Below are 23,319 nucleotides of genomic sequence, written 5' to 3'. Positions count from 1 at the left end.
CTGTTTCATTGGTCTATGTGCCTGTTTTTGTACCAGTACCATGCTATTTTGGTTACTATAGCATTGTAATATAGTTTGAAGTTGGGTAATGTGATGCCTCCAGTTTTGTTCTTTTTGCTTAGGATTGCCTTGGATATTTAAGCTCTTTTTTGGTTCCATACGGATTTTAGAACAGTTTTTTTCTAATTCTGTGAAGAATGTCATTGTTAGTTTGATAAGAATAGCATTAAATCTGTACATTGCTTTGGGCAGTATAAGTATCTTAACGATATTGATTATTCAGAAGTAACCAAAATCAGAGCTGAACTGAAAGAAATTGAGACACACACACACACACACACACACACACAAAACCATACAAAAGATCAATGAGTCCAGGAATTTTTTTTAAAAAAATTAATATATAGATATACCACTAGGTAGACTAATAAAGAAAAAAAGAGAGAAGATCCAAATAAACACAATTAGAAATGACAAAGGGGACATTACCACTGACCCCACAGAAATACAAAACACCCTCAAAGACTACTATGAATACAAACTAGAAAATCTAGAAGAAATGGATAAATATTTAGAAAAAATATAAAATATTTTTTATAATTATAAAAAAATATATGACTCCCAAGACTGAACCAGGAAGAAAATGAATTCTTGAACAGACCAATAACAAGCTCTGAAATTGAATTGATCAGTAACAAAAAGCCTACCAATAATAATAATTTAAAAAGCCCAGAACCAGACAGATTCACAGCTGAATTCTACCAGATGTATAAAGAAGATCTAATACCATTTCTACTCAAACTATTCCACCAAATTGAGGAGGGACTCCTCCCTACTACTCATTATCTGAGGCCAGCATCATTCTGATACCAAAACCTGGTAGAGACACAACAAAAAAAGAAAACTTCAGGCCAATATCCTTGATAAACACTGATGCAAAAATCCTCAACAAAATACTAGCAAACCAAATCCAGCAGCACATCAAAAAGCTAATCCACTATCATCAAGTAGGCTTTATCCCTGTGATGTGAGGTTGGTTCAACATACAGAAATCAATAAATATGATTCATCACACAAACAAAACTAAAAACAAAAACCACATGATTATCTCAATATATGCAGAAAAGGCTTTTATTAAAAATTCAACACTCCTTAATGTTAAAAGCCCTCAACAAACTAGGCATTGAAGGAACATACTTCAAAATAATAAAAAAACTATCTGTGACAAACCCACAGCCAATATTATACCGAATGGGTAACAGCTGGAAGCATTCCCCTTGAAAACCAGAGCAAGACAAGTATGCCCTCTATCACCATTCCTATTCCATGTAGTGCTGGAAGTCCTGGCCAGAGCAATCAGGCAAGAGGGGGAAAAAAAAGGCATCCAAATAAGAAGAAAGAAAGTCAAAGTATCCCTGTTTGCAGACGACATGTTTCTATATCTAGAAAACCCCATAGTCTCTGCTCCAAAGCTCCTTGATCTGATAAACAACTTCAGCAAAGTTATACAAAAATCAGTAGCATTCCTATACACCAACAACATCCAAGTTGAGATCCAAATGCGGAATGCAATCCCATTCACGATGGCCACAAAAAGAATAAAATACCTAGGAATACAGGTAACCAGGGAGCTAAAAGATCTCTACAATGAGAATTGCAAAACACTGCTCAAGTAAATTAGAAATGACACAAATAAAAGCCAAATAAAATGCACTTGTAATTTTTCCACTTAAACCAACACATCATGGGAAATTCAAGGAGTCTTTAGGTAGGAAATAATGAAAAATTTTAATTCGAAGTTATTTTCTAACATACCAAATAAGTCCCATGGGGATGTTGGTGGAGGGAGGGTAATTATAAAAATTTGAGTTAATTCATCTAGAAATGAAGAGGTTAAGAACTGCATTAATACTGATATTCAAATGCCTGAGTGGTGATAGTTAACCAAAACCAAACCACCACCAACACACACACACACATACACGCACACACGCTTTTCTTTGTTTCCCTAGAGTTAATAACAAAATAAAATAAACACACATTAAAAGAGGAGTGATTATCATGAATTGAATAAAGACCCGCCTGGTTGCAAAGATGATAAAGAATGAGTTAGTTTTGTAGTCTTCCTTTGTTGTGATATATCTTTTGAAATAACAGAATGCTGTCTGTCTGGGATCCTTTTGGTGTGATTTGTAATATATCTGATGAATTTCATACATTGGATATACTAGTTTTGTTTTTCAGTACAGAGGAGGAGAATGTATAAAACACAAACAACTTAAAATATCTAGCAACGTGGAGCTCTTGAAATCCAAGCGTTTGTAATGACACTGAGCATACGAATATTGCCCTTGTAGCGGGGAGAACTGAGTGATTCAGGGAGGAAAACCTCAAGTTGGGGGTAGAGTGACTGGAAAATGCATTCGGTTGCTTTAAAAGATCATCTTAACTCTGGCTCAAGATTCACATTTCCCACTTGTGTCTTGTCTTCAAAAATAAAAAAGAGGAAACCACCAATGAGAACATGTGGCATTATAAATCATTCTATTGTTAGAAAAATGAGTAAGGGTTCTAAACGGTTTCAAAGGGCCCTGACCAGCTCTTTTCACTCACCTTGAGAAGAACCATAAAAGTGAGAAAACAAAAGGAATTTTTTTTTTCTTTTTGGACACCAGTCATCAGCAATGTTCTCTTCAGGCTGCTGGCATCTGGGCCCAGTTGCTGGGTTACAGGCAAATATAATCAAAACAAACACTAAAAGGTACTCTTTTGGCTCTTAACATGTTGGAAAGGTCTTCTGCCTTCCATCCTCTGTGCTAGCCAATTCTCAACGCAGAAGTGTCTTTCCCACTTGTCCTTCCCTTTTCTTCTTGCAGGACAACTTCTGATTATAAACTTGTTGTGGAGTAGAAGCAGCCCTTAATGAGGCCATTAGACCTTTAGACCTTTTCTCCAACTTCCTGCTGAACGGCACCAGGAATTTAACCTGTTTCCAGTCACTCTCTCCTAGTAGAATTTACCACCCTACCCCCTCCTCTGAGAATTGGTGAGTGTGACTCTTCTACAGTAGCATTAACCCTTTGCTCCCCACTTTTTCTAGTTACCAAGGACAGATTGCCAAGGAAACAAATGGTATTTTCCATTCAGGACTGTGGTGCCAGATTCAGTGATGGGCTTCCTGCTTCTCAGCACTTGTGATGTGTTATACTATATTTGAACTTGGACAGGAAAGCTCCAGGCATGCAGGCATGTTTAGAAGTTTGGCAAATAAGATCTATGGCAAAAGTCAACCCATTAGCCACTTTGTCTAGAGTATTTTATTAAGGTCCATGCACTTTAATAGAGTCAGGGCATTTCAGCACACTCTGCAGAAGTTAAAGGCACCAGGATGATTTCTCCTGGAGAAGAGAAGAGTGAAAATAAGCTATTATAAATCCTCCAGGATTGAAAAAAGTTTATTTATTTATTAATAAAAAGTTTATTTATTTATTCAGAGGGTAGTAACCAATTGTACTCCAACTCTGCTAAAGCTAGAACATGATGAAATACACTCAAAACATTCTACATACATTTAAGGAAGAAATTCCCAACAGTGCAAAAGGTTAAGTATCTTGATGAGTTCCCTAGAAAGATGGTCACGTATCCTTTCTGAAAACCTAGACTGAAAAGGCTTGCCTCTTATCTGCCTGAAATGGTTTGGTTGTTTGTGTGTCATTGTATGTATGTGTTTTTCTGAAGACAAGAGCTGGACTGATTTCTAATATGGGAAAATTCTAACCATGACTGATCTTTTAAAAGCAAATAGTCACTATATTTCTGGAAAGGTCAGAGGTAAGTGTTTTTATCCTGGTGTTTTGCAAAATCCGAACCAAAGAAGACAAGATACCTTTTCCAGGGTCACCTGAAATATGAATGTTAGAATCAAACATAAATTTTTAAAGTATATATTGTGTTTAAAAGTTTGGAATCTCCAGAATGAATTTTACCCTAGTGAACTAAATAAAATCACTATATTTTTCCAAGGCTGGCTTATGGTGGTTTTGTGTGTGTGTGTGTGCGTGTGTATGTGTGTGTGTGTGTGTGTTTCCTTTATTCTCTTTCATCATCACAGCTACTATTCCTTGAACTTCTGCTATGTCAGGGATTGGACTCAGAGTCTTATATGCATTTTTATCTCTTAATCCTTACACCTATTATATGAGGTAGGTATTGTTATTTTTATTTAACAGGAGATGAAACTGAGCTCAGATAAATTCTGCTGTGACTTGCCCAGTTGCAGTTACCAAACTAGTAGGTGGTGGAACCAGAATGAAAATCCTGGTGTCTCTAAATCCAAAGTTCTCCTTCCACTACTGTAGTCTACAAGGGAGAATCTGACTTAATTGTATTACATCACAAGGATTAAACTCTTGTTAATACAAAAACATAATTTATACATACTAGCCTTTCTGAAATGCTAAAACATATATGATTTATGTTCATTAACACCCTTAAAATTGTTGAAAACCCTTTTCTGCCTAAGAAAATACAAAACAATCTTCAAAGCAGAAAACACTTTAATTCCCTTACTATCCTCTTTCTGTAATGATTTTCCTGAGTGATTATAAAGCCATAAGATTGAATTTATTTGAGCTATATTTCATAATATAACTAGCATCAAATTATGGAAACCTTCTCTAATGGCCTAGATCTTATATTCAACAGTTTAAAACTATTTTACAATCTGAGTAAGGCATGCCTTTTACTTCTGGCTGCTGGAATATTCTAAATTCCTTTTAGAATGACTCTTCTACTTGGACCTCCTCAGCCGGAGATTTCCTCTCTCTTCTTATGATCAGATCAAATTTACAGGCTCGCTACTTAATAAGAGAGGCTGCTGTCTAGAACAGGCACTGGCAAAATGTATTAGACTCAAGTGTAATTTTGCTTTTTTTTCCCCTAGCCGCCAGACTACCAGGGACCAAATGTGATTTTGAACAAGACTCAAACTGTTTGGGTCCAGGCTTTTCATCTGCAAAATGGAGGCAATGACCCTGATATCTCCCAGGTGTTGTTAAGAGAAGGTAGATGAAATGGTCAACAAGAAAACTTTGTTAAATGTATAATAGGTGTTGGTTGCATTTGCCGTGTGAATGGGGTTATACCTTGGTTCACTCTAGATCCAGAAATGTGTAATAATTAACCGATTCATCACATGGTTCAATTGACCTTCATATTCTGCTTTCTTCCATAAAAGATAGAAACACTTTGATGGAAAAACAGAATGCCTTTTCCCCTTGGTTTTAAATTTTCTCTGATCTGGACCTCTACCAAAACAGAACTCATTATTTTCTCCATAAAATATGTTCCTCTTCCCATATTTCCTATTGATGATGTCACAATACAGCCAGTTTCAATCCCAATCTCCCAAGTGGAAATGTTAGGAGTATTCTCTTTCTCTCTCTTCTCCCTCCTCTGCCTTACCACTTCCTTCCCTTCTCTTCTCAATTCAACTACACTCAAATTCAGCTGATCCCATTAGAGATATGTCTATTGGATCTATCCTCCACTTAGCCTGGATTATCTCTTACTAGGACTAGTGAATCCTTTTCTGCCAGGGTAGATAGACTTCCATTCAAAGCCACGGCCTACAAATTTGTGTCTAAGGAAAAGTATGTCAACAACAGTCTACCAATTTACCCTCTTTTTCTAGTTGATGTGGCTTTTGTTTCAAATTCCTACATTAGGAATTAAATTGGATAATATGCCAGCTAAAAATATTTTATTGGCCTAAATAGATTTTAGGTTGGTCTTATTGGGGTATGGTAGGTTGCCAGAAGGTGAGGACAAGACCCAAGACTGTCTTATCTTACTGGCTATATGGGAAACAATTTATAGGACCAAGAAGCATTCCATGGACGAAATGGAGGCCAATGGAGAAGATCTCTCTAAATATTTTTCCATGTGGGATCAAAGATGTTCCCCTCTTGGCTTCTTTCTCAGAAAGCTCCAGCTCATAGTACCATGGTCCAGCTCTGGGTTCTTGGTCTCAATCCATCGCTAGAGCTTGGTCTACTACTCAGAAGTAGAGCTGGGAAGAGAAAAGGAAGACTTGGGTTTTTCCCAGAGTAGTACTGTCACATTAGGTGTCATGAAATCATTTTTTTGGGCTGTGACCAGCATTTAAGAAAAAAACAAAAAGTAATGTTATAGAGTGGAAAGAAACAGGAAACAACAGAACAGAATGTATTAGAGTAGATATCATAAGTTAAGGGTATAGCCTTTTCATGAAGCCTTTATTTTAGTCATATATGAGGGTAATTTTGTATGGGTTTTTGTGTGTATGTGAGTGTATTGGATCACAATATGAAACATATTCATTACTCTGGGTCAAGGTCTAAACAGTTTGGATATTGTTAGTTTAGAATATATAAACAACATTCTTTCTGCTTCTAGTTTTCCCCCTTTCATCCATCCTCCATACCTCAAATGGTCACTTGGATAGTGTTTCTATAAACCAATGGGATTGGGCCATGTGAGGTGGTTCACACTTGTAATCTCAGCAGTTTGGGAGGTCGAGGCAGTGGTGTTTCTTGAAGGCAGGATGTTGAGACCATCCTGGGCAACATAGCAAGACCCCCCTATCATCTCTACAAATAATTTAAAAATTAGCTGGGCATGGTGGTGCATGCCTGTAGTCCCAGCTACTTGGGAGGCAGAGGTGGGAGGATTGATTGCTTGAGCCCAGGAGTTCAAGACTGCAGTGAGCTGTGGTTGCATCACTGTACTCCAGCCTGAGTGACAAAATGAGACCCTGTCTCTAAAACAAAGCAAAACAAAACAAAGCAAACCAATAATCACCCTGTGTGAGGAGCTCCACTACTCATAGGACCAATTCATGAGCATGACATTCAATATCTTCAATAATCTGATTCCAACCACTTTTCCAGTTTCCTTTACCCTGCATCCTTCTTACTCATCTACTCTATCTTTTCTGAAAGTGCCTTTCAAATTTGTCTTTTTGTCTGTACTCATATTGTTCTTTGGGCTAAAATGACAGTTTCCCTTCTTAACTTACCTAAATCCAACTCATTAAAAATGACATTAAAATTTAAAATAACATTACTTAACATAACATTAAAATAACATTATTTCTCTGACTATAAATTTTGGATATTACAGAGATTACTAAATATAAAATAAAATCACATAATCCCACAATCCAGAAATAGTATGGTATCTTGAGATGTATTTTCTGATCTTTGCTTCAAAGTACATATACATACTATGCATATATACATGCATATATATATTTATTTAGAATCCTTCTTTTTTGTTGAGTATATTATGAAAATTTTACAATGTCATTAAATATTCTTCTAAAATATATATAATGAATGTATTATATTATATTAATATATTTTATCTTTATAAGTAATGACTTGATCTACGTCTTTATTATTTCCTCTGATTTTTCTTTCCCTTAGAATAAATTATTAGATTTGAATTTACTGAGTAAAGTTATATTAACATTTTTAAGGGCCTTGATATGTATATTATGTGATCTCTCGTAAGAACTATAAAAAAAACCCCGTGTTTGCCAATGTTATAGAAAAAAAAAGTTCACATTACTTTAATTTGCATTTTCTGAGTATTAGCAAGGTTAATCTTTCTTTTTAATGTTTATTGGTTATTTATATTGCATTTTGAGGAAATTGCTTTTTCATGGCTTTTGTCTTTTTTTTTTTTTTTTTAAACTAGGGAGGATTTTTTCCCATGTTTTCTTTTCTTTTTTTTTTCTTCTCATTATAAATCCTGTTTATTCCTCAAAGCTCAATTAAAAACATATTTTTCATGGAATTTTCTTCTAGTGTTTTAGTTTCAATCTTTGTTTTTTCATAACACATTATTTGTACCTCTATTTAGAGATCAATTTAGTCTGCCATATTGATTGCTATCTTCCCCATTTAGTTACAAGATATTTGAGGATAGAAAACTTTTTCTATTTGTTTTTGTATATCTCTCCAGTAAAAGCCACGAATCAAGTATTCAGTACATTTTTCCTGTATGCTTTTAGAATATTCTGTCTGAGGCTGCAGTCACGTATATTTCGGAAGATTTACTGAGCACCGAATGCATTCTTCTGGGGGTGCCGGGGAGGAGAGAACGATGCCCTTTCTGAAATCTACTTGGTTATGTTTCCTACCTCCATTTAAAGTAATTTCTCCAGCATTAGGGGCTTTGCACTCTGGGTGATGTGAAGTTTTTTTTAATTCCTCTTTCTCTCAACACCATGGTGTTCTGTTCTGCCTTTATACATTTATAAGACATGTGAGATCATTTAAATGATTTTTGCAATTGGTCGATAGTTAGAATCATAAAATGCAATTGCTGCGTAAAACCTTGGAGATCATCCCATTCCAAACTTTAGATCCTCTACCAGTTTCTGCTTCCAAGACTTCCTTCACTTGAGCTGGCATTGGCTTCTCTCAAAGTCTAAGACTCAGGCAAAGCATCAGGAGGCATTTCTCCCTTTCCACTCTTTTATTTAAAAAATTATTATTATTTGTGTGTGTGTATATCTTTTAAAAATTATTATTATTATACTTTAAGTTCTAGGGTACATGTGCACAATGTGCAGGTTTGTTACATAGGTATACATGTGCCATGGTGGTTTGCTGTACCCATTAACTCGTCATTTACATTAGGTATTTCTCCTAGGGCTATCCCTTCCCCTGTCCCACACCCCGCGACAGGCCCCGGTGTGTGATGTTCCCCACCCTGTGTCCAAGTGTTCTCATTGTTCAGTTCCCACCTGTGAGTGAGAACATGCAGCGTTTGGTTTTCTGTCCTTGTGATAGTTTGCTGAGAATGACGGTTTCCAGCTGCATCCTTTTCCCTGCAAAAGACATGAACTCATCCGTTTTATGGCTGCATAGTATTCCATGGTGTATATGTACCACATTTTGTTAATACAGTCTATCATTGATGAACATTTGGGTTGGTTCCAAGTCTTTACTATTGTGAATAGTGCCGCAGTAAACATACATGAGTGTGTGTCTTTATAGTAGCATGATTTAGGCCGGACGCGGTGGCTCAGGCCTGTAATCCCAGCACTTGGGGAGGCCGAGACGGGTGGATCAGGAGGTCAGGAGATCGAGACCATCCTGGCTAACACGGTGAAACCCCATCTCTACTAAAAAATACCAAAAAAAAACTAGCGGGGCGAGGTGGCGGGCGCCTGTAGTCCCAGCTACTCCAGAGGCTGAGGCAGGAGAATGGCGTATACCTGGGAGGCGGAGCTTGCAGTGAGCTGAGATCCGGCCACTGCACTCCAGCCTGGGCGACAAAGCGAGACTCCGTCTCAAAAATAAATAAATAAATAAATAAAATATAGTAGCATGATTTATAATCCTTTCAGTATATACCCAGTAATGGGATGGCTGGGTTAAATCATATTTCTACTTCTAGAGCCTTGAGGAATCACCATACTGTCTTCCACAATGGTTGAAGTAGTTTACAGTCCCACCAACAGTGTAAAGTGTTTCTATTTCTCCACATCCTCTCCAGCATCTGTTGTTTCCTGACTTTTTAATGGTCGCCATTCTAACTGGTGTGAGATGGTATCTCATTGTGGTTTTGATTTGCATTTCTTTGATGATCAGTAATGATGAGCATTTTTTCATGTGTCTGTTGGCTGCCTAAATGTCTTCTTTTGAGAAGTGTCTGTTCATTTCATATCCTTTGTCCACATTTTGATGGGGTTATTTGTATTTTTCCTGTAAATTTGTTTAAGTTCTTTGTCAATTCTGGATATTAGCCCTTTGTCAGATGGGTAGATTGCAAAAATCTTCTCCCATTTGGTAGGTTGCTGTTCACTCTGATGGTCGTTTCTTTTGCTGTACAGAAGCTCTTTAGTTTAATTAGATCCCATTTGTTGGTTTTGGCTTTTGTTGCCATGGCTTTTGGTGTTTTAGTCATGAAGTCCTTGCCCATACCTAGGTCCTGAATGGTATTGCCTAGGTTTTCTTCTGGGATTTTTATAGTTTTAGGTCTAACATTTAAGTCTTTAATGCATCTTGAATTAATTTTTGTGTAAGGTGTAAGGAAAGGATCCAGTTTCAGCTTTCTACATATGGCTAGCCACTTTTCCCAGCACCATTTATTAAATAGGGAATCCTTTCCCCATTTCTTGTTTTTGCCAGGTTTGTCAAAGATCAGATGGTTGTAGATATGTGGTGTTATTTCTGAGGCCTCTGTTATGTTCCATTGGTCTATATCTCTGTTTTGGTATGAGTACCATGCTGTTTTGGTAATTGTAACCTTGTAGCATAGTTTGAAGTCATGTAGCGTGATGCCTCCAGCTTTGTTCTTTTTGCTTAGGATTGTCTTGGCAGTGCAGGTTCTTTTTTGATTCCATATGAACTTTAAAGTAGTTTCTCCCAATTCTGTGAAGAAAGTCATTGGTAGCTCGATGGGGATGGCATTGAATCTATAAATTACCTTGGGCAGTATGGCCATTTTCACAATGTTGATTCTTTCTATCCAAGAGCATGGAATGTTCTTCCATTTGTTTGTGTCCTCTTTTATTTCGTTGAGCAGTGGTTTGTAGTTCTCCTTGAAGAGGTCCTTCACATCCCTTGTAAGTTGGATTCCTAGGTATTTTATTCTCTTTGTAGCAATTGTGAATGGGAGTTCACTCATGATTTGGCTCTCTGTTTGTCTGTTATTGGTGTATAGGAATGCTTGTGATTTTTGCACATTGATTTTTGTATCCTGAGACTTTGCTGAAGTTGCTTATCAGCTTAAGGAGATTTGGGCTGAGATGATGGATGGAGTTTTCTAAATATACAATCATGTCATGTGCAAACGCGGAAAATTTGACTTCCTCTTTTCCTAATTGAATACACTTTATTTCTTTCTCTTGCCTGATTCCTCTGGCCAGAACTTCCAACACTATGTTGAATAGGAGTAGTGAGAGAGGGCATCCCTGTCTTGTGCCAGTTTTCAAAGAGAATGCTTCTAGTTTCTGCCATTTCAGTATGATAATGGCTGTGGGTTTGTTCTAAATACCTCTTATTATCTTGAGATACATTCCATCAATACCTAGTTTATTGAGAGTTTTTAGCATGAACGGCTGTTGAAAAGCTTATCCACCACGATCAAGTCGACTTCATCCCTGGGATGCAAGGCTGGTTAAACACATGCAAATCAATAAACACAATCCATCACATAAACAGAACCAACAACAAAAACCACATGATTATCTCAATAGATGCAGAAAAGGCCTTCAACAAAACTCCCTTTTCATTCTTTATCCTGAGGAACCATCCCTCTAAGTACCTTCTCTAGAGAAAAGCATGAGTTTGACTCACCAGTAAACCAGGGCCAGCAGCAGGTGCCACTCCAGAAGTCACCCAGATTAACATTTCTGCCTGCCTTCTTGGTGAGGTTCTCCAGGAGTGGCATAACTACCAGACACAAGGATTTTCAGTCTTCTTCTGGAAATTTCAGTTGCTCTCATACTTTTATCAGGTTTCTTATTGATTAAGTCTCTTCTATTCTACTTGCACTGGGAACTTTGCAGATATTCTATCATTATTTCTTTCAGTTGTTCCCATTTTACATTTAAATAATTGAGGCTTGCAGTATTTAAACTCTCAAGGCCACACAGCTGGTCAAGTAGGGTAGTGAGGACTCAAGCTCAGGTTTGCCTTATCCGGAGCTCCTGTTATTTTCACTATACCAGGTTTCAAGACATAAAAAGGTGATTTGGATTACTGAAACCATATGTGCATCCCTGAGACACTTTCACCCTCTTGGCAATGCAACCATTGAATTTTAGTGTGAGAGGGAGAGGAGTTGTTTTAACGAACATTTATTTTGAAAGATAATTATGAGTGTTCAGAATAATGAGTGAATTAGGTGCTTATAGGTACGGTATGAGAAATTAAAAACGTAATAGGTGAACAAAAATACTTATCAAATGAAAGATAATTATTTGCTTATTTTAATTAAGAATGTGTTTGATTTAATGAGGAAGTGAGATTTGGGACCCACAATGCCAGTTTTGGAGGCAGAGTAGTTATAACCACAGATCTTGGAGTCAATCAGAACTGGATTTAGATCCTAGTTTAGCCATGAATACTTCATCTGTCTATAATTAAGTTACTCATCTGTAAAAAGGGGTAATAATTCATATGCCTTGGTCACTCATTGAGATGATACATTCATTCATTTCTCTATTTATTTATTTGACAAAGATATTTTTGAATATTTACAATTTGTCTGATTCTGAAGATGTAACCATGAATGAGATACATACATGATTCCTGCCCAAAGAGAACTGATAGTCTTATGGTTAATTGTAAAGTATTCTTTCTTTTTTTTCATGGTGTCAGACACATGCTAAGCAGTAATTCATGGCAGATGTTCTTATTATATTATTATCATTATTATTATGAGTGTGCGTTTCTACAACTGCTTGTAATTTTGACATATCTTACATTTGATAATAGGTGTGAGACCTAGTTAACATTTTCCTGTATTGGCATTTCTAATTAAAGGATAGCATCATAAGGTACCAAGCAATTATTGTTAACAAAGGAAGTACTGTATAATCAGAACCTTGCCTCAAGAACGTAGGATTTCTTCTCTCCTCCTTATTTGACTGCTCTTCCGTGTTTAGCCACATGAAACACTCAGAACAGTGTCTGGCATGATGAATAACTATTAGCTGAAAAAAGAATGTATGACTGAATGAGGGTTGCACAAACTCTAAACACAGTATCTGACTGTTGCCTGAAAAGAGATGCTATCTAGTTATAAGTTGTACCATGATAGTCTCCATGCAATAAAAACTTAAGACTTTTTTGTAAACTCAAGCATCTTCACTCAGGGGAAAATCCAAGGTGGGAGACTCTAATCAGGAATGTTATTTTTAATGTCATTACACTACAATAGGGGGAGAAAAAGTGAAAAGGCTGAATATACAATAATCATTTCCTGCAAATGAAGGAATCTAGTCTGAGGGAATTAAACTCTGAAATAGTCATTCAGGTATTTTTCCATGCACCCATACATTGTACAATGAGTTCCTTTAAATGTAATAATTTGAGTTCGTATTTTACAATAATTTACTACATTTTGAGATTCATATGTTAGAATTTAATGCCTTATTCAATGAAAATAACTTTTACATGCACTTAGTGCATATCCTTGAAAAGTCTTTAGTAATGAAAAAAACATGTGGCATGGAGTTTTGAAAGGGTTTCTGCCATATCAGATTCACATTCACAAAGATAAATTTGTTTATATGGGTCAGATTCCATTTCAACAAATACCTGTTTGCAAAAGATGAAAAAGCCTCAGGTTCTAATCTATTCACTTTGTATTATGAGATGTGCCCATTTAATATTATATTAATCAACTCGTATAATATTATATGAAAAGTAGCATAACAAAAACTACACTTTTATTGAACTTAAGATCGTGGAATTTGACCCACACATTATTTAACTATGATTTAACGGTATAATTTCTAGACCATCTGGAGAAATCTTCTGTTCTTAATAATGTTTGGAAGAACATTAGTGGTTATTTAGTTTCAATGTTTTCACATTGTAATTCAAACTCATTACCACCATAAGGAAGTTAATGTGATCAGTATGAACACATTTTTACCTTTAAAGACATAATCATAATAATTTTAATATGTAGGCCAAGTGATGTTGATAATGAAGTCTAAAGGAAGTTATAGCTTTCTCTCCCTACCCCCCTCTTCTTTCCCTCAACACACACTCATTTTAGATAAACATTGCAAGTTACAAGTGTAATACTCATTTACTGAAATATTCACTGAATTAAAATTTGACCCATAAATTCCAACCTACATCAGCTACTGTTTTTTCTCCTTTCCCTTTCCCTTTTAAAAGAAATATGCTTTTATTCTCTACGTATTGAATGTAAATCAGAGAACCAATGCATCAGAGATGAACATTACTTTTCAAAATCTATCTATACACAAATGCTCATGTATCTCAAGCCCTAATTGTATGCATGTGTGCATGATGATTGCACACAGTGTGTAAAAACGTTGTTATGGTGGGTGAGCACTTATGAAAATAGAAATCAGTCAGCACTAGTTTCAGCCAGACATGGTGCGGGTAGGTAATATAAAAGCTTCTTTCTGCAGACCTCTTCAGTTGTCTGTAGCATCCCAATTCTGAGCTAAAACCTTCATTGCTATTCTGGTCATAGAATTCAAAGATGGAAAACACCTATTAGGTTACTTAGTTTATCCCCCTAGGGCCAGCACTGAAGATTACTCTGATAGCATATTTTATTCCTTCTTCTACTTCTCCTTCGGTATTTGGTCTACCCTCATTCTAAACTGTCTATGCTGACAGGGTTTCAGTGTGTTTCCTTAGGTAAGTATATTCACCTTGATTTATTTACATTCCTTCAATATTTAGGTATATCTTGTACTTTGCAAATACTATTGCGTGCTTGTAATCAGATCAAGGCAAATGACTTTTCCCTCTTCACAGTATTAATCATCTACCCATGGATCACAGCATACCAAACAATATGGAGGTAGTAATAACAATAGCTTTGATGCATTTTTTGCTTCTACGCATAGACGTTTGTGTACATGTACATAACTGGCCACCAATCTCTTTCTCAGATTGCTTATCAACAACTTATGAAAAAGCAAGAAGATCATCTGAATTATGTAAAATTCTGCATAGTAACGAGCCACAAAATAGAATTGCTCCAAATCTCATTATTAGAGCAAATAGGGTATGGCAAGATACTTTGATTCAGTTCAACTGAAGATATCTGGACTTTAAGGGCAAATCTAAGTTGTTGACCCTTCTTAAATCAGAAATCCAGTTGGATATACCAAACTGAATGGTGAAGAGCTTAAGATGTGTCAGGGTTTTTTTTTTAAAGCACTTCACATATGTTAACTCAACCCTTCTAACAGCTTTTGGGGATATGTTTTAAATAACTCTTATTTTACTGAAAACACTGAGGCGCAGGTTCACTTGTACCCTGTCATAGGACTGGTTAGCAATCCAGTAGGTCAGCGTCAGAGTCCATGCCCTTAACCACTATGCTGACTAGAGTTGGGGGGGAAATGAGTGAGCATGTGCTTTGGAGTCTGATGGACCCTGCTTTGAATATTGGTTTTGTCACAGCTGTTGAAACGTCATACAAGTCAGTTGTCCTTGTTGAGCCTCGGTTCCTTTGTCTGGATAGTGGAATTAGCAATATTCTCCTCTTAGGATTTTATGAGGTTTAAGTAAGAAAATGCATGTCCAACACTTGGTACAGTTTGTGACATGTGACTGACATCAAATGAAACTTCGTTACCTCCTTTTGAAGTTCTCTCTAATGGCATGGAGGGAGCTTGGCCATCCCACTTTCTTCTAAATCAGGGGTTCCAACCCCCAGATCATGGACCACCACCAGTACATGGTCTGTTGGGAACTGGGCCACACAGTGGGAATTGAGCAGTGAGTGAGCAAGTGAAGCTTCATCTGTATTTACAGCTGCTCCCCATCACTCGCATTACCATCTGAGCTCCACCTCCTGTCAGATCAATGGCAGCATTAGATTCTCAAAGAAGCATGAACCCTATTGTGAACTGCAAATGCAAAGGGTATAAGTTGAGCACACCTTATGAGAATTTAATGCCTGATGATCTGTCACTGTCTTCCATCACCCCCAGATGGGACTGTCTAGTTGCAAGAAAACAAGCTCAGGGTTCCCACTGATTCTACCTTATGGTGAGTTTCATAATTATTTCATTGTATGTTACAATGCAATAATAATAGAAATAAAGTATACAATAAATATAATGTGTTTGAATCATCCTGAAACCTTTCCCCCACCCTGGTCCATGTAAAAATTGTCTTCCATGAAACCGGTCCCTGGTACCAAAAAGAGTAGGGACTGATGTTCTAAGCCACTCATCTAACATTCTTAAATTATTTTCTAAGTGATTGGCCTTTGTTCTCCACATAAAGCGCATGTGTTTGTGCTAAAGTGTGTTAGAGATTTTGTGGTATGCAAGTATAAACTTGTAGAATCAAGTTGGGACACAGTCTGACCAGTTTCTTCATATGATGTCTACCAACTAAACTAACGTGTTTGTTTACACAGTGTCTACCAACTAAACATGTTGGATAGCCCCCAATTTAAAAGTAATTCTGCTCCAAAAATGTGTTGCAATTTGTGACTTGGAGCATGTTTTCTTCTAAAAGCTTTGTCATAAATGGTTAGTTCACACATCTTTTGAGTTCATAAGATATCTAAACTGTCCTAGTAGCCTGTAGCAAAAACTGTGGTTGATTGGCTTGCCATAAATAAATTCTTCTATTTAATATCTAGTTTAATCTACTCAACTTAGAGTCCTGAAAGGACAGAACTGAGTACTACAATTTCTGATAAATGGAGAAATTTTAGAAAACATAGCTCCAGCAGCTGGCTGGTGATCAATGAAGAGTTCTCCCTATAATTTAAAATGAGTCACAAAAACTAACTAGGGCACAGAGACACGACACTCATGAAGAGATAGGGACAGAGTCCATCCAATGGCCATGTCATGTATAGGTCAAGAATGGCCAAGCTGGTGTATAGGAAGAAAAGAACAAAGCAGATGTATGCACAGAAAGAAGCCATGTGGTTCAGAGAGTTAGATGGAGTGAATAGGTACCTGATGACCTTCCAGGTCCCATAAAGCCTGGTTGTAGTATTCTACAATTGGACCTCATAGGATCCTCTTGTGTTATTTTGATAAATCCTTTTTACTTAAAAAGTGGGTTTCTTTTATAGGCAACAAAATGATTCTTGGCCAAACTAAAGTGCTCAGATCAGAAGCCTTCTGAATTCTACTTGTCACCATTCTGGATTGCTGCCTAGGAGCGAATGGGCAGGGGCTCTGACGTCTTGATCTGATAGTGTTAATGAAAGGCTCTGGGTTGGAAGGAATGGGAAATGGAAGGCCTGGTCTTGGTCACAGTCTATTTTTGTTAACTCTGAACCCATAAGGCACTGTTGTCATCCCCTCAGGGTCTTCCCTGCTACATGCAGTCTGCCACTTTCCTTCTGTTTCACACTGTTCCTGTCTTGAATGCCCTTTTGTTCCCCTTAATTTATACAAAGTTTATTCTGCCTTCGTTGTATCTCAAGATGAGTTATAGAGAGTTATAGAGTTTTATGGCAGGAAGGGGGCAAAGCCATCTAGTTTAAAGGCTCAAAGAGATTACCAAGGCCACTCAACTAGAAAATAATGCTGTCAGGACTTGAACTTAGGTTCTGACTTCAGTATGTTTTCCGTTAGACAACTCCGCCTGTGGTCCACAGGGCCTTACCTCCTTCTTAGTGTATCAGAGTGACCTCTATACAATACAGTATTAAATTATATATTCTCCTGACTTATAAGTACTGCAAATACTGCATTGCCTAATGTATCTTGTGTAACTTATGTTTTTCTTAGTAGACCGCAAGCTTGTTGAGAGCAGAAATAGTACTTTCTTTTATTGTAGTTCCTCTTAGCTCTTCATGGAATGCTTGGCATATAAGTGATCAATACATTTCTGCTTATTCCTTAAGTGACTGAAAATATCACATGAAGATAAATGATGAACTTCAAAGTTTCCAGAGCTGACATATTTAAAAGATGAAGAATGTTTTTAACACAGATAAGTCCTATGAAAATTGTTTTATTTTACAACCACTTATGCCAGAGAATTTTGCTATGAAGGGTAGGGACTGGACCTTTGCACATTTTGAGTGGGAGCCAGATTTTGAGGCTGGAAGCTGCATTAATTGCAGAAGTCAGATGATGCTTAGATAAGCACAGAGACAGGGTGTATATAGCAGTCATTCCCATGTAGGTGTAGCTAGGGGTGTGGTATATCCAATTGGAGTAGATCAGGCAATTCATGGATTAACTAGTTTATTTCAAGTGATGATCATGTAGCTTTCAGAACAACATCCTAGTGGTCCTCCCCTAAGATTTTGTACTACGTAGGGAGCATGGATGAGAGGGCGAGTTAGCTTTTGTTTTTTGCTGATTCTAAGCATGTCTTCTTGCTTTCTGATTTTCCTACTAACTACCATCTTCATGGTCCTACGTTTCATTGTTCACACTTGTATCTTAATGCATTCTGACTGTATATTGTGGGCGGCATAGACAGAACATTCATTTTGGGTTATGGGAACCAGCAAGTGTTAGTTAAACTTTCTGGATTCTTAGACTCATTAAGAGAGTTCGTCTTTGCTGGGACCACAAAATTGTGATTTTCTTTTAGATCATGTCTCAAAGTGAACTTCTTATCATTCACTTTGTTGTATCCAATTGGTATTCCTGAGTTTGAGAAAGACCAGCAGCTTAGATATGCTGTTTTTCTATTTATTATTTTTTTATTATACTTTAAGTTCTAGGGTACATGTGCACAACGTGCAGGTTTGTTACATAGGTATACATGTGCCATGTTGGTTTGCTGCACCCATTGACTCGTCATTTACATTAGGTATTTATCCTAATGCTATCCCTCTTCCTGCACCCTCACCCCACCACAGGTGTGTGTGGGTGTGTGTGTTGTTGTGTGTATGATGTTCCCCTCCCTGTGTCCAAGTGATCTCATTGTTCAATTCACACCTATGAGTGAGAACATGTGGTGTTTGGTTTTCTGTCCTTGTGATAGTTTGCTCAAAATGATGGTTTCCAGCCGTATCCATGTCCCTGCAAAGGACATGAACTCATCCTTTTTTATGGCTGCATAGTATTCCGTGGTGTATATGTGTCACATTTTCTTAATCCAGTCTATCATTGATGAACATTTGGGTTGGTTCCAAGTCTTTGCTATTGTGAATAGTGCCTCAATAAACATACATGCGCATGTGTCTTTATAGTAGCATGATTTATACTCCTTTCAGTATATACCCAGTAATGGGATGGCTGGGTCAAATGGTATTTCTACTTCTAGAGCCTTGAGGAATCACCATACTGTCTTCCACAATGGTTGAAGTAGTTTACAGTCCCACCAACAGTGTAAAGTGTTTCTATTTCTCCACATCCTCTCCAGCATCTGTTGTTTCCTGACTTTTTAATGATTGCCATTCTAACTGGTGTGAGATGGTATCCCATTGTGGTTTTGATTTGCATTTCTCTGATGACCAGTGATGATGAGCATTTTTTCATGTGTCTGTTGGCTGCCTAAATGTCTTCTTTTGAGAAGTGTCTGTTCATATCCTTTGCCCACATTTTGATGTGGTTATTTGTTGTTTTCTTGTAAATTTGTTTAAGTTCTTTGTCAATTCTGGATATTAGCCCTTTGTCAGATGGGTAGATTGCAAAAATTTTCTCCCATTCGGTAGGTTGCCTGTTGACTCTGATGCTGGTTTCTTTTGCTGTGCAGAAGCTCTTTAGTTTAATTAGATCCCATTTGTCGGTTTTGGCTTTTGTTGCCATTGCTTTTGGTGTTTTAGTCATGAAGTCCTTGCCCATGCCTATGTCCTGAATGGTTTTGCCTAGGTTTTCTTCTGGGATTTTTGTAGTTTTAGGTCTAACATTTAAGTCTTTAATGCATCTTGAATTAATTTTTGTGTAAGGTGTAAGGAAAGGATCCAGTTTCAGCTTTCTACATATGGCTAGCCACTTTTCCCAGCACCATTTATTAAATAGGGAATCCTTTCCCCATTTCTTGTTTTTGCCAGGTTTGTCAAAGATCAGATGGTTGTAGATGTGTGGTGTTATTTCTGAGGCCTCTGTTATGTTCCATTGGTCTATATCTCTGTTTTGGTATGAGTACCATGCTGTTTTGGTAACTGTAGCCTTGTAGCATAGTTTGAAGTCGTGTAGCGTGATGCCTCCAGCTTTGTTCTTTTTGCTTAGGATTGTCTTGGCAGTGCAGGCTCTTTTTTGGTTCCATATGAACGTTAAAGTAGTTTCTCCCACTTCTGTGAAGAAAGTCATTGGTAGCTTGATGCGGATGGCAGTGAATCTGTAAATTACCTTGGGCAGTATGGCCATTTTCACGATATTGATTCTTTCTATTCATGAGCATGGAATGTTCTTCCATTTGTTTGTGTCCTCTTTTATTTTGTTGAGCAGTGGTTTGTAGTTCTCCTTGAAGAGGTCCTTCACATCCCTTGTAAGTTGGATTCCTAGGTATTTTATTCTCTTTGTAGCAATTGTGAATGGGAGTTCACTCATGATTTGGCTCTCTGTTTGTCTGTTATTGGTGTATAGGAATGCTTGTGATTTTTGCACATCAATTTTGTATCCTGAGACTTTGCTGAAGTTGCTTATCAGCTTAAGAAGATTTTGGGCTGAGATGATGGGGTTTTCTAAATATACAATCATGTCATCTGCAAACATAGATAATTTGACTTCCTCTTTTTCTGAATTGAATACCCTTTATTTCTTTCTCTTGCCTGATTGCCCTGGCGAGAACTTCCAACGCTATGTTGAACAGGAGTAGTGAGAGAGGACATCCTTGTCTTGTGCCGGTTTTCAAAGGGAATGCGGCCAGCTTCCAGTTTTTGCCCATTCAGTATGATAATGGCTGTGGGTTTGTCCTAAATAGCTCTTATTATTTTGAGATATGTTCCATCAGTCATAGTTTATTGAGAGTTTTTAGCATGAAGCATTGCTGAATTTTGTTCAAGGCCTTTCCTGCATCTATTGAGATAATCATGTGGTTTTTGTTGTTGGTTCTTTTTGTGTGATGGATTACATTTTTTGATTTGTGTATGTTGAACCACCCTCGCATCCCAGGGATGAAGCCCACTTGATCATGGTGGATAAGCTTTTTGATGTGCTGCTGGATTCGGTTTGCCAGTATTTTATTGAGGATTTTCACATCAATGTTCACCATGGATATTGGTCTAAGATTCTCTTTTTTTGTTATGTCTCTACCAGGCTTTGATACCTGGATGATGCTAGCTTCATAAAATGAGTTAGGGAGGATTCCCTCTTTTTATATTGATTGGAATAGTTTCAGAAGGAATGGTACCAGCACTTCTTTGTACCTCTGGTAGAATTCGGCTGTGAATTCCTCTGGTCCTGGACTTTTTTTCATTGGTAGGCTATTAATTATTGCCTCAATTTCAGAGCCTATTACTGGTCTATTCAGAGTTTCATCTTCTTCCTGGTTTAGTCTTGGGAGGGTGTGTGTGTCCAGGAATTTATCCATTTCTTCTAGATTTTCTAGTTTATTTGCGTAGAGGTGTTTATAGTATTCTCTGATGGTAGTTTATATTTCTGTGTGATTGGTGGCGATATCCCCTTTATCATTTTTTATTGCGTCTATTTGATTCTTCTCTCTTTTCTTCTTTATTATTCTTGCTAGTGGTCTATCAATTTTGTTGATCTTTTCAAAAAACCAGCTCCTGGATTCATTGATTTTTTGAAGGGTTCTGCTCTGATGTCAGTTATTTCTTGCCTTCTGCTAGTTTTTGAATTTGTTTGCTTTTGCTTCTCTAGTTCCTTTAATTGAGATGTTAGGGTGTCGATTTTAGATCTTTCTTGCTTTCTCTTGTGGGCATTTAGTGCTATACATTTCCCTCTACACAGTGCTTTAAATGTGTCCCAGAAATTCTGGCACGTTTTGTCTTTGTTCTCTTTGTTTTCAAGGAACATCTTTAATTCTGCCTTCATTTTGTTATTTTACCCAGTAGTTTTTCAGGAGCAGGTTGTTCAGTTTCCATGTAGTTGAGCGGTTTTGATTGAGTTTCTTAATCCTGAGTTCTAATTTGATTGCACTGTGGTCTGAGAGACAGTTTGGTGTGATTTCTGTTCTTTTATATTTGTTGAGGACTGCTTTCCTTCCAACTATGTGATCAATTTTGGAATAAGTGCTATGTGGTGCTGAGAAGAATATATATTCTGTTGATTTGGGGTAGAGAGTTCTGTAGATGTCTGTTACGTCCACTTAGTGCAGAGTTGAGTTCAAGTCCTGAATATCCTTGTCAACCTTCTGTCTCGTTGATCTGTCTAATATTGACAGTGGAGTGTTAAAGTCTCCCATTATTATTGTGTGGGAGTCTAAGTCTCCCTGTAGGTCTCTAAGGACTTGCTTTATGAATCTAGGTGCTCCTGTATTGGGTGCATATATATTTGGGATAGTTAGCTCTTCTTGTTGAATTGATCCCTTTACCATTATGTAATGGCCTTCTTTATCTCTTTTGATCTTTGTTGGTTTAAAGTCTGTTTTATCAGAGACTAGGATTGCAACCCTTGCTTTTTTTTTGTTTTCCATCTGCTTGGTAGATCTTCCTCCATCCCTTTATTTTGAGCCTATGTGTGTCTCTGCACATGATATGGGTCTCCTGAATACAACACACTGATGGGTTTTGACTTTATCCAATTTGCTAGTCTGTGTCTTTTAACTGGGGCATTTAGCCCATTTACGTTTAAGGTTAATATTGTTATGTGTGAATTTGATCCTGTCATTTTGATGTTAGCTGGTTATTTTGCCCATTAATTGATGCAGTTTCTTCCTAGCATTGGTGGTCTTTACAATTTGGAATGTTTTTGCAGTGGCTGGTACCAGTTGTTCCTTTTCATGTTTAGTGCTTCCTTCAGGAGCTGTTATAAGGCAGGCCTGGTGGTAACAAAATCCCTTAGCATTTGCTTCTCTGTAAAGGCTTTTATTTCTCCTTCACTTATGGAGCTAGTTTGGCTGGATATGAAATTCTGGGTTGAAATTTCTTTTCTTGAAGAATGTTGAATATTGGCCCCTATTCTCTTCTGGCTTGTAGATTTTTTGCTGAGAGATCTGCTGTTATTCTGATGGGCTTCCCTTTGTGGGTAACCTGACCTTTCTCTCTGGCTGCCCTTAACATTTTTTCCTTCATTTCAACCTTAGTGAATCTGACGATTATGTGTCTTGGTGTTGCTCTTCTCGAGGAGTATCTTTGTGGTGTTCTCTGACTTTCCTGAATTTGAACGTTGGCCTGTCTTGATAGGTTGGGAAAGTTCTCCTGGATAATATCCTGCAGAGTGTTTTCCAATGTGGTTCCATTGTCCCCATCACTTTCAGATACACCAATCAAACGTAGATTTAGTCTTTTCACATAGTCCCATATTTCTTGGAGGTTTTGCTCATTTTGTTTTACTGTTTTTTCTCTAAACTTCTCTTCTTGCTTTATTTCATTAATTTGATCTTCAATCACTGATACCCTTTCTTCCACTTGATCAAATTGGCTACTGAAGCTTGTGCATGCGTCATGTAGTTCTCATGCCATGGTTTTCCATTCCATCAGGTCATTTAAGGTCTTCTCTACACTGTTTATTCTAGTTAGCCATTTGTCTAATCTTTT

Source organism: Chlorocebus sabaeus, chromosome 12 (genome assembly GCF_047675955.1).
Source record: "Chlorocebus sabaeus isolate Y175 chromosome 12, mChlSab1.0.hap1, whole genome shotgun sequence".
NCBI lineage: Eukaryota > Metazoa > Chordata > Mammalia > Primates > Cercopithecidae > Chlorocebus > Chlorocebus sabaeus.
This window is presented reverse-complemented; position numbering follows the sequence as displayed.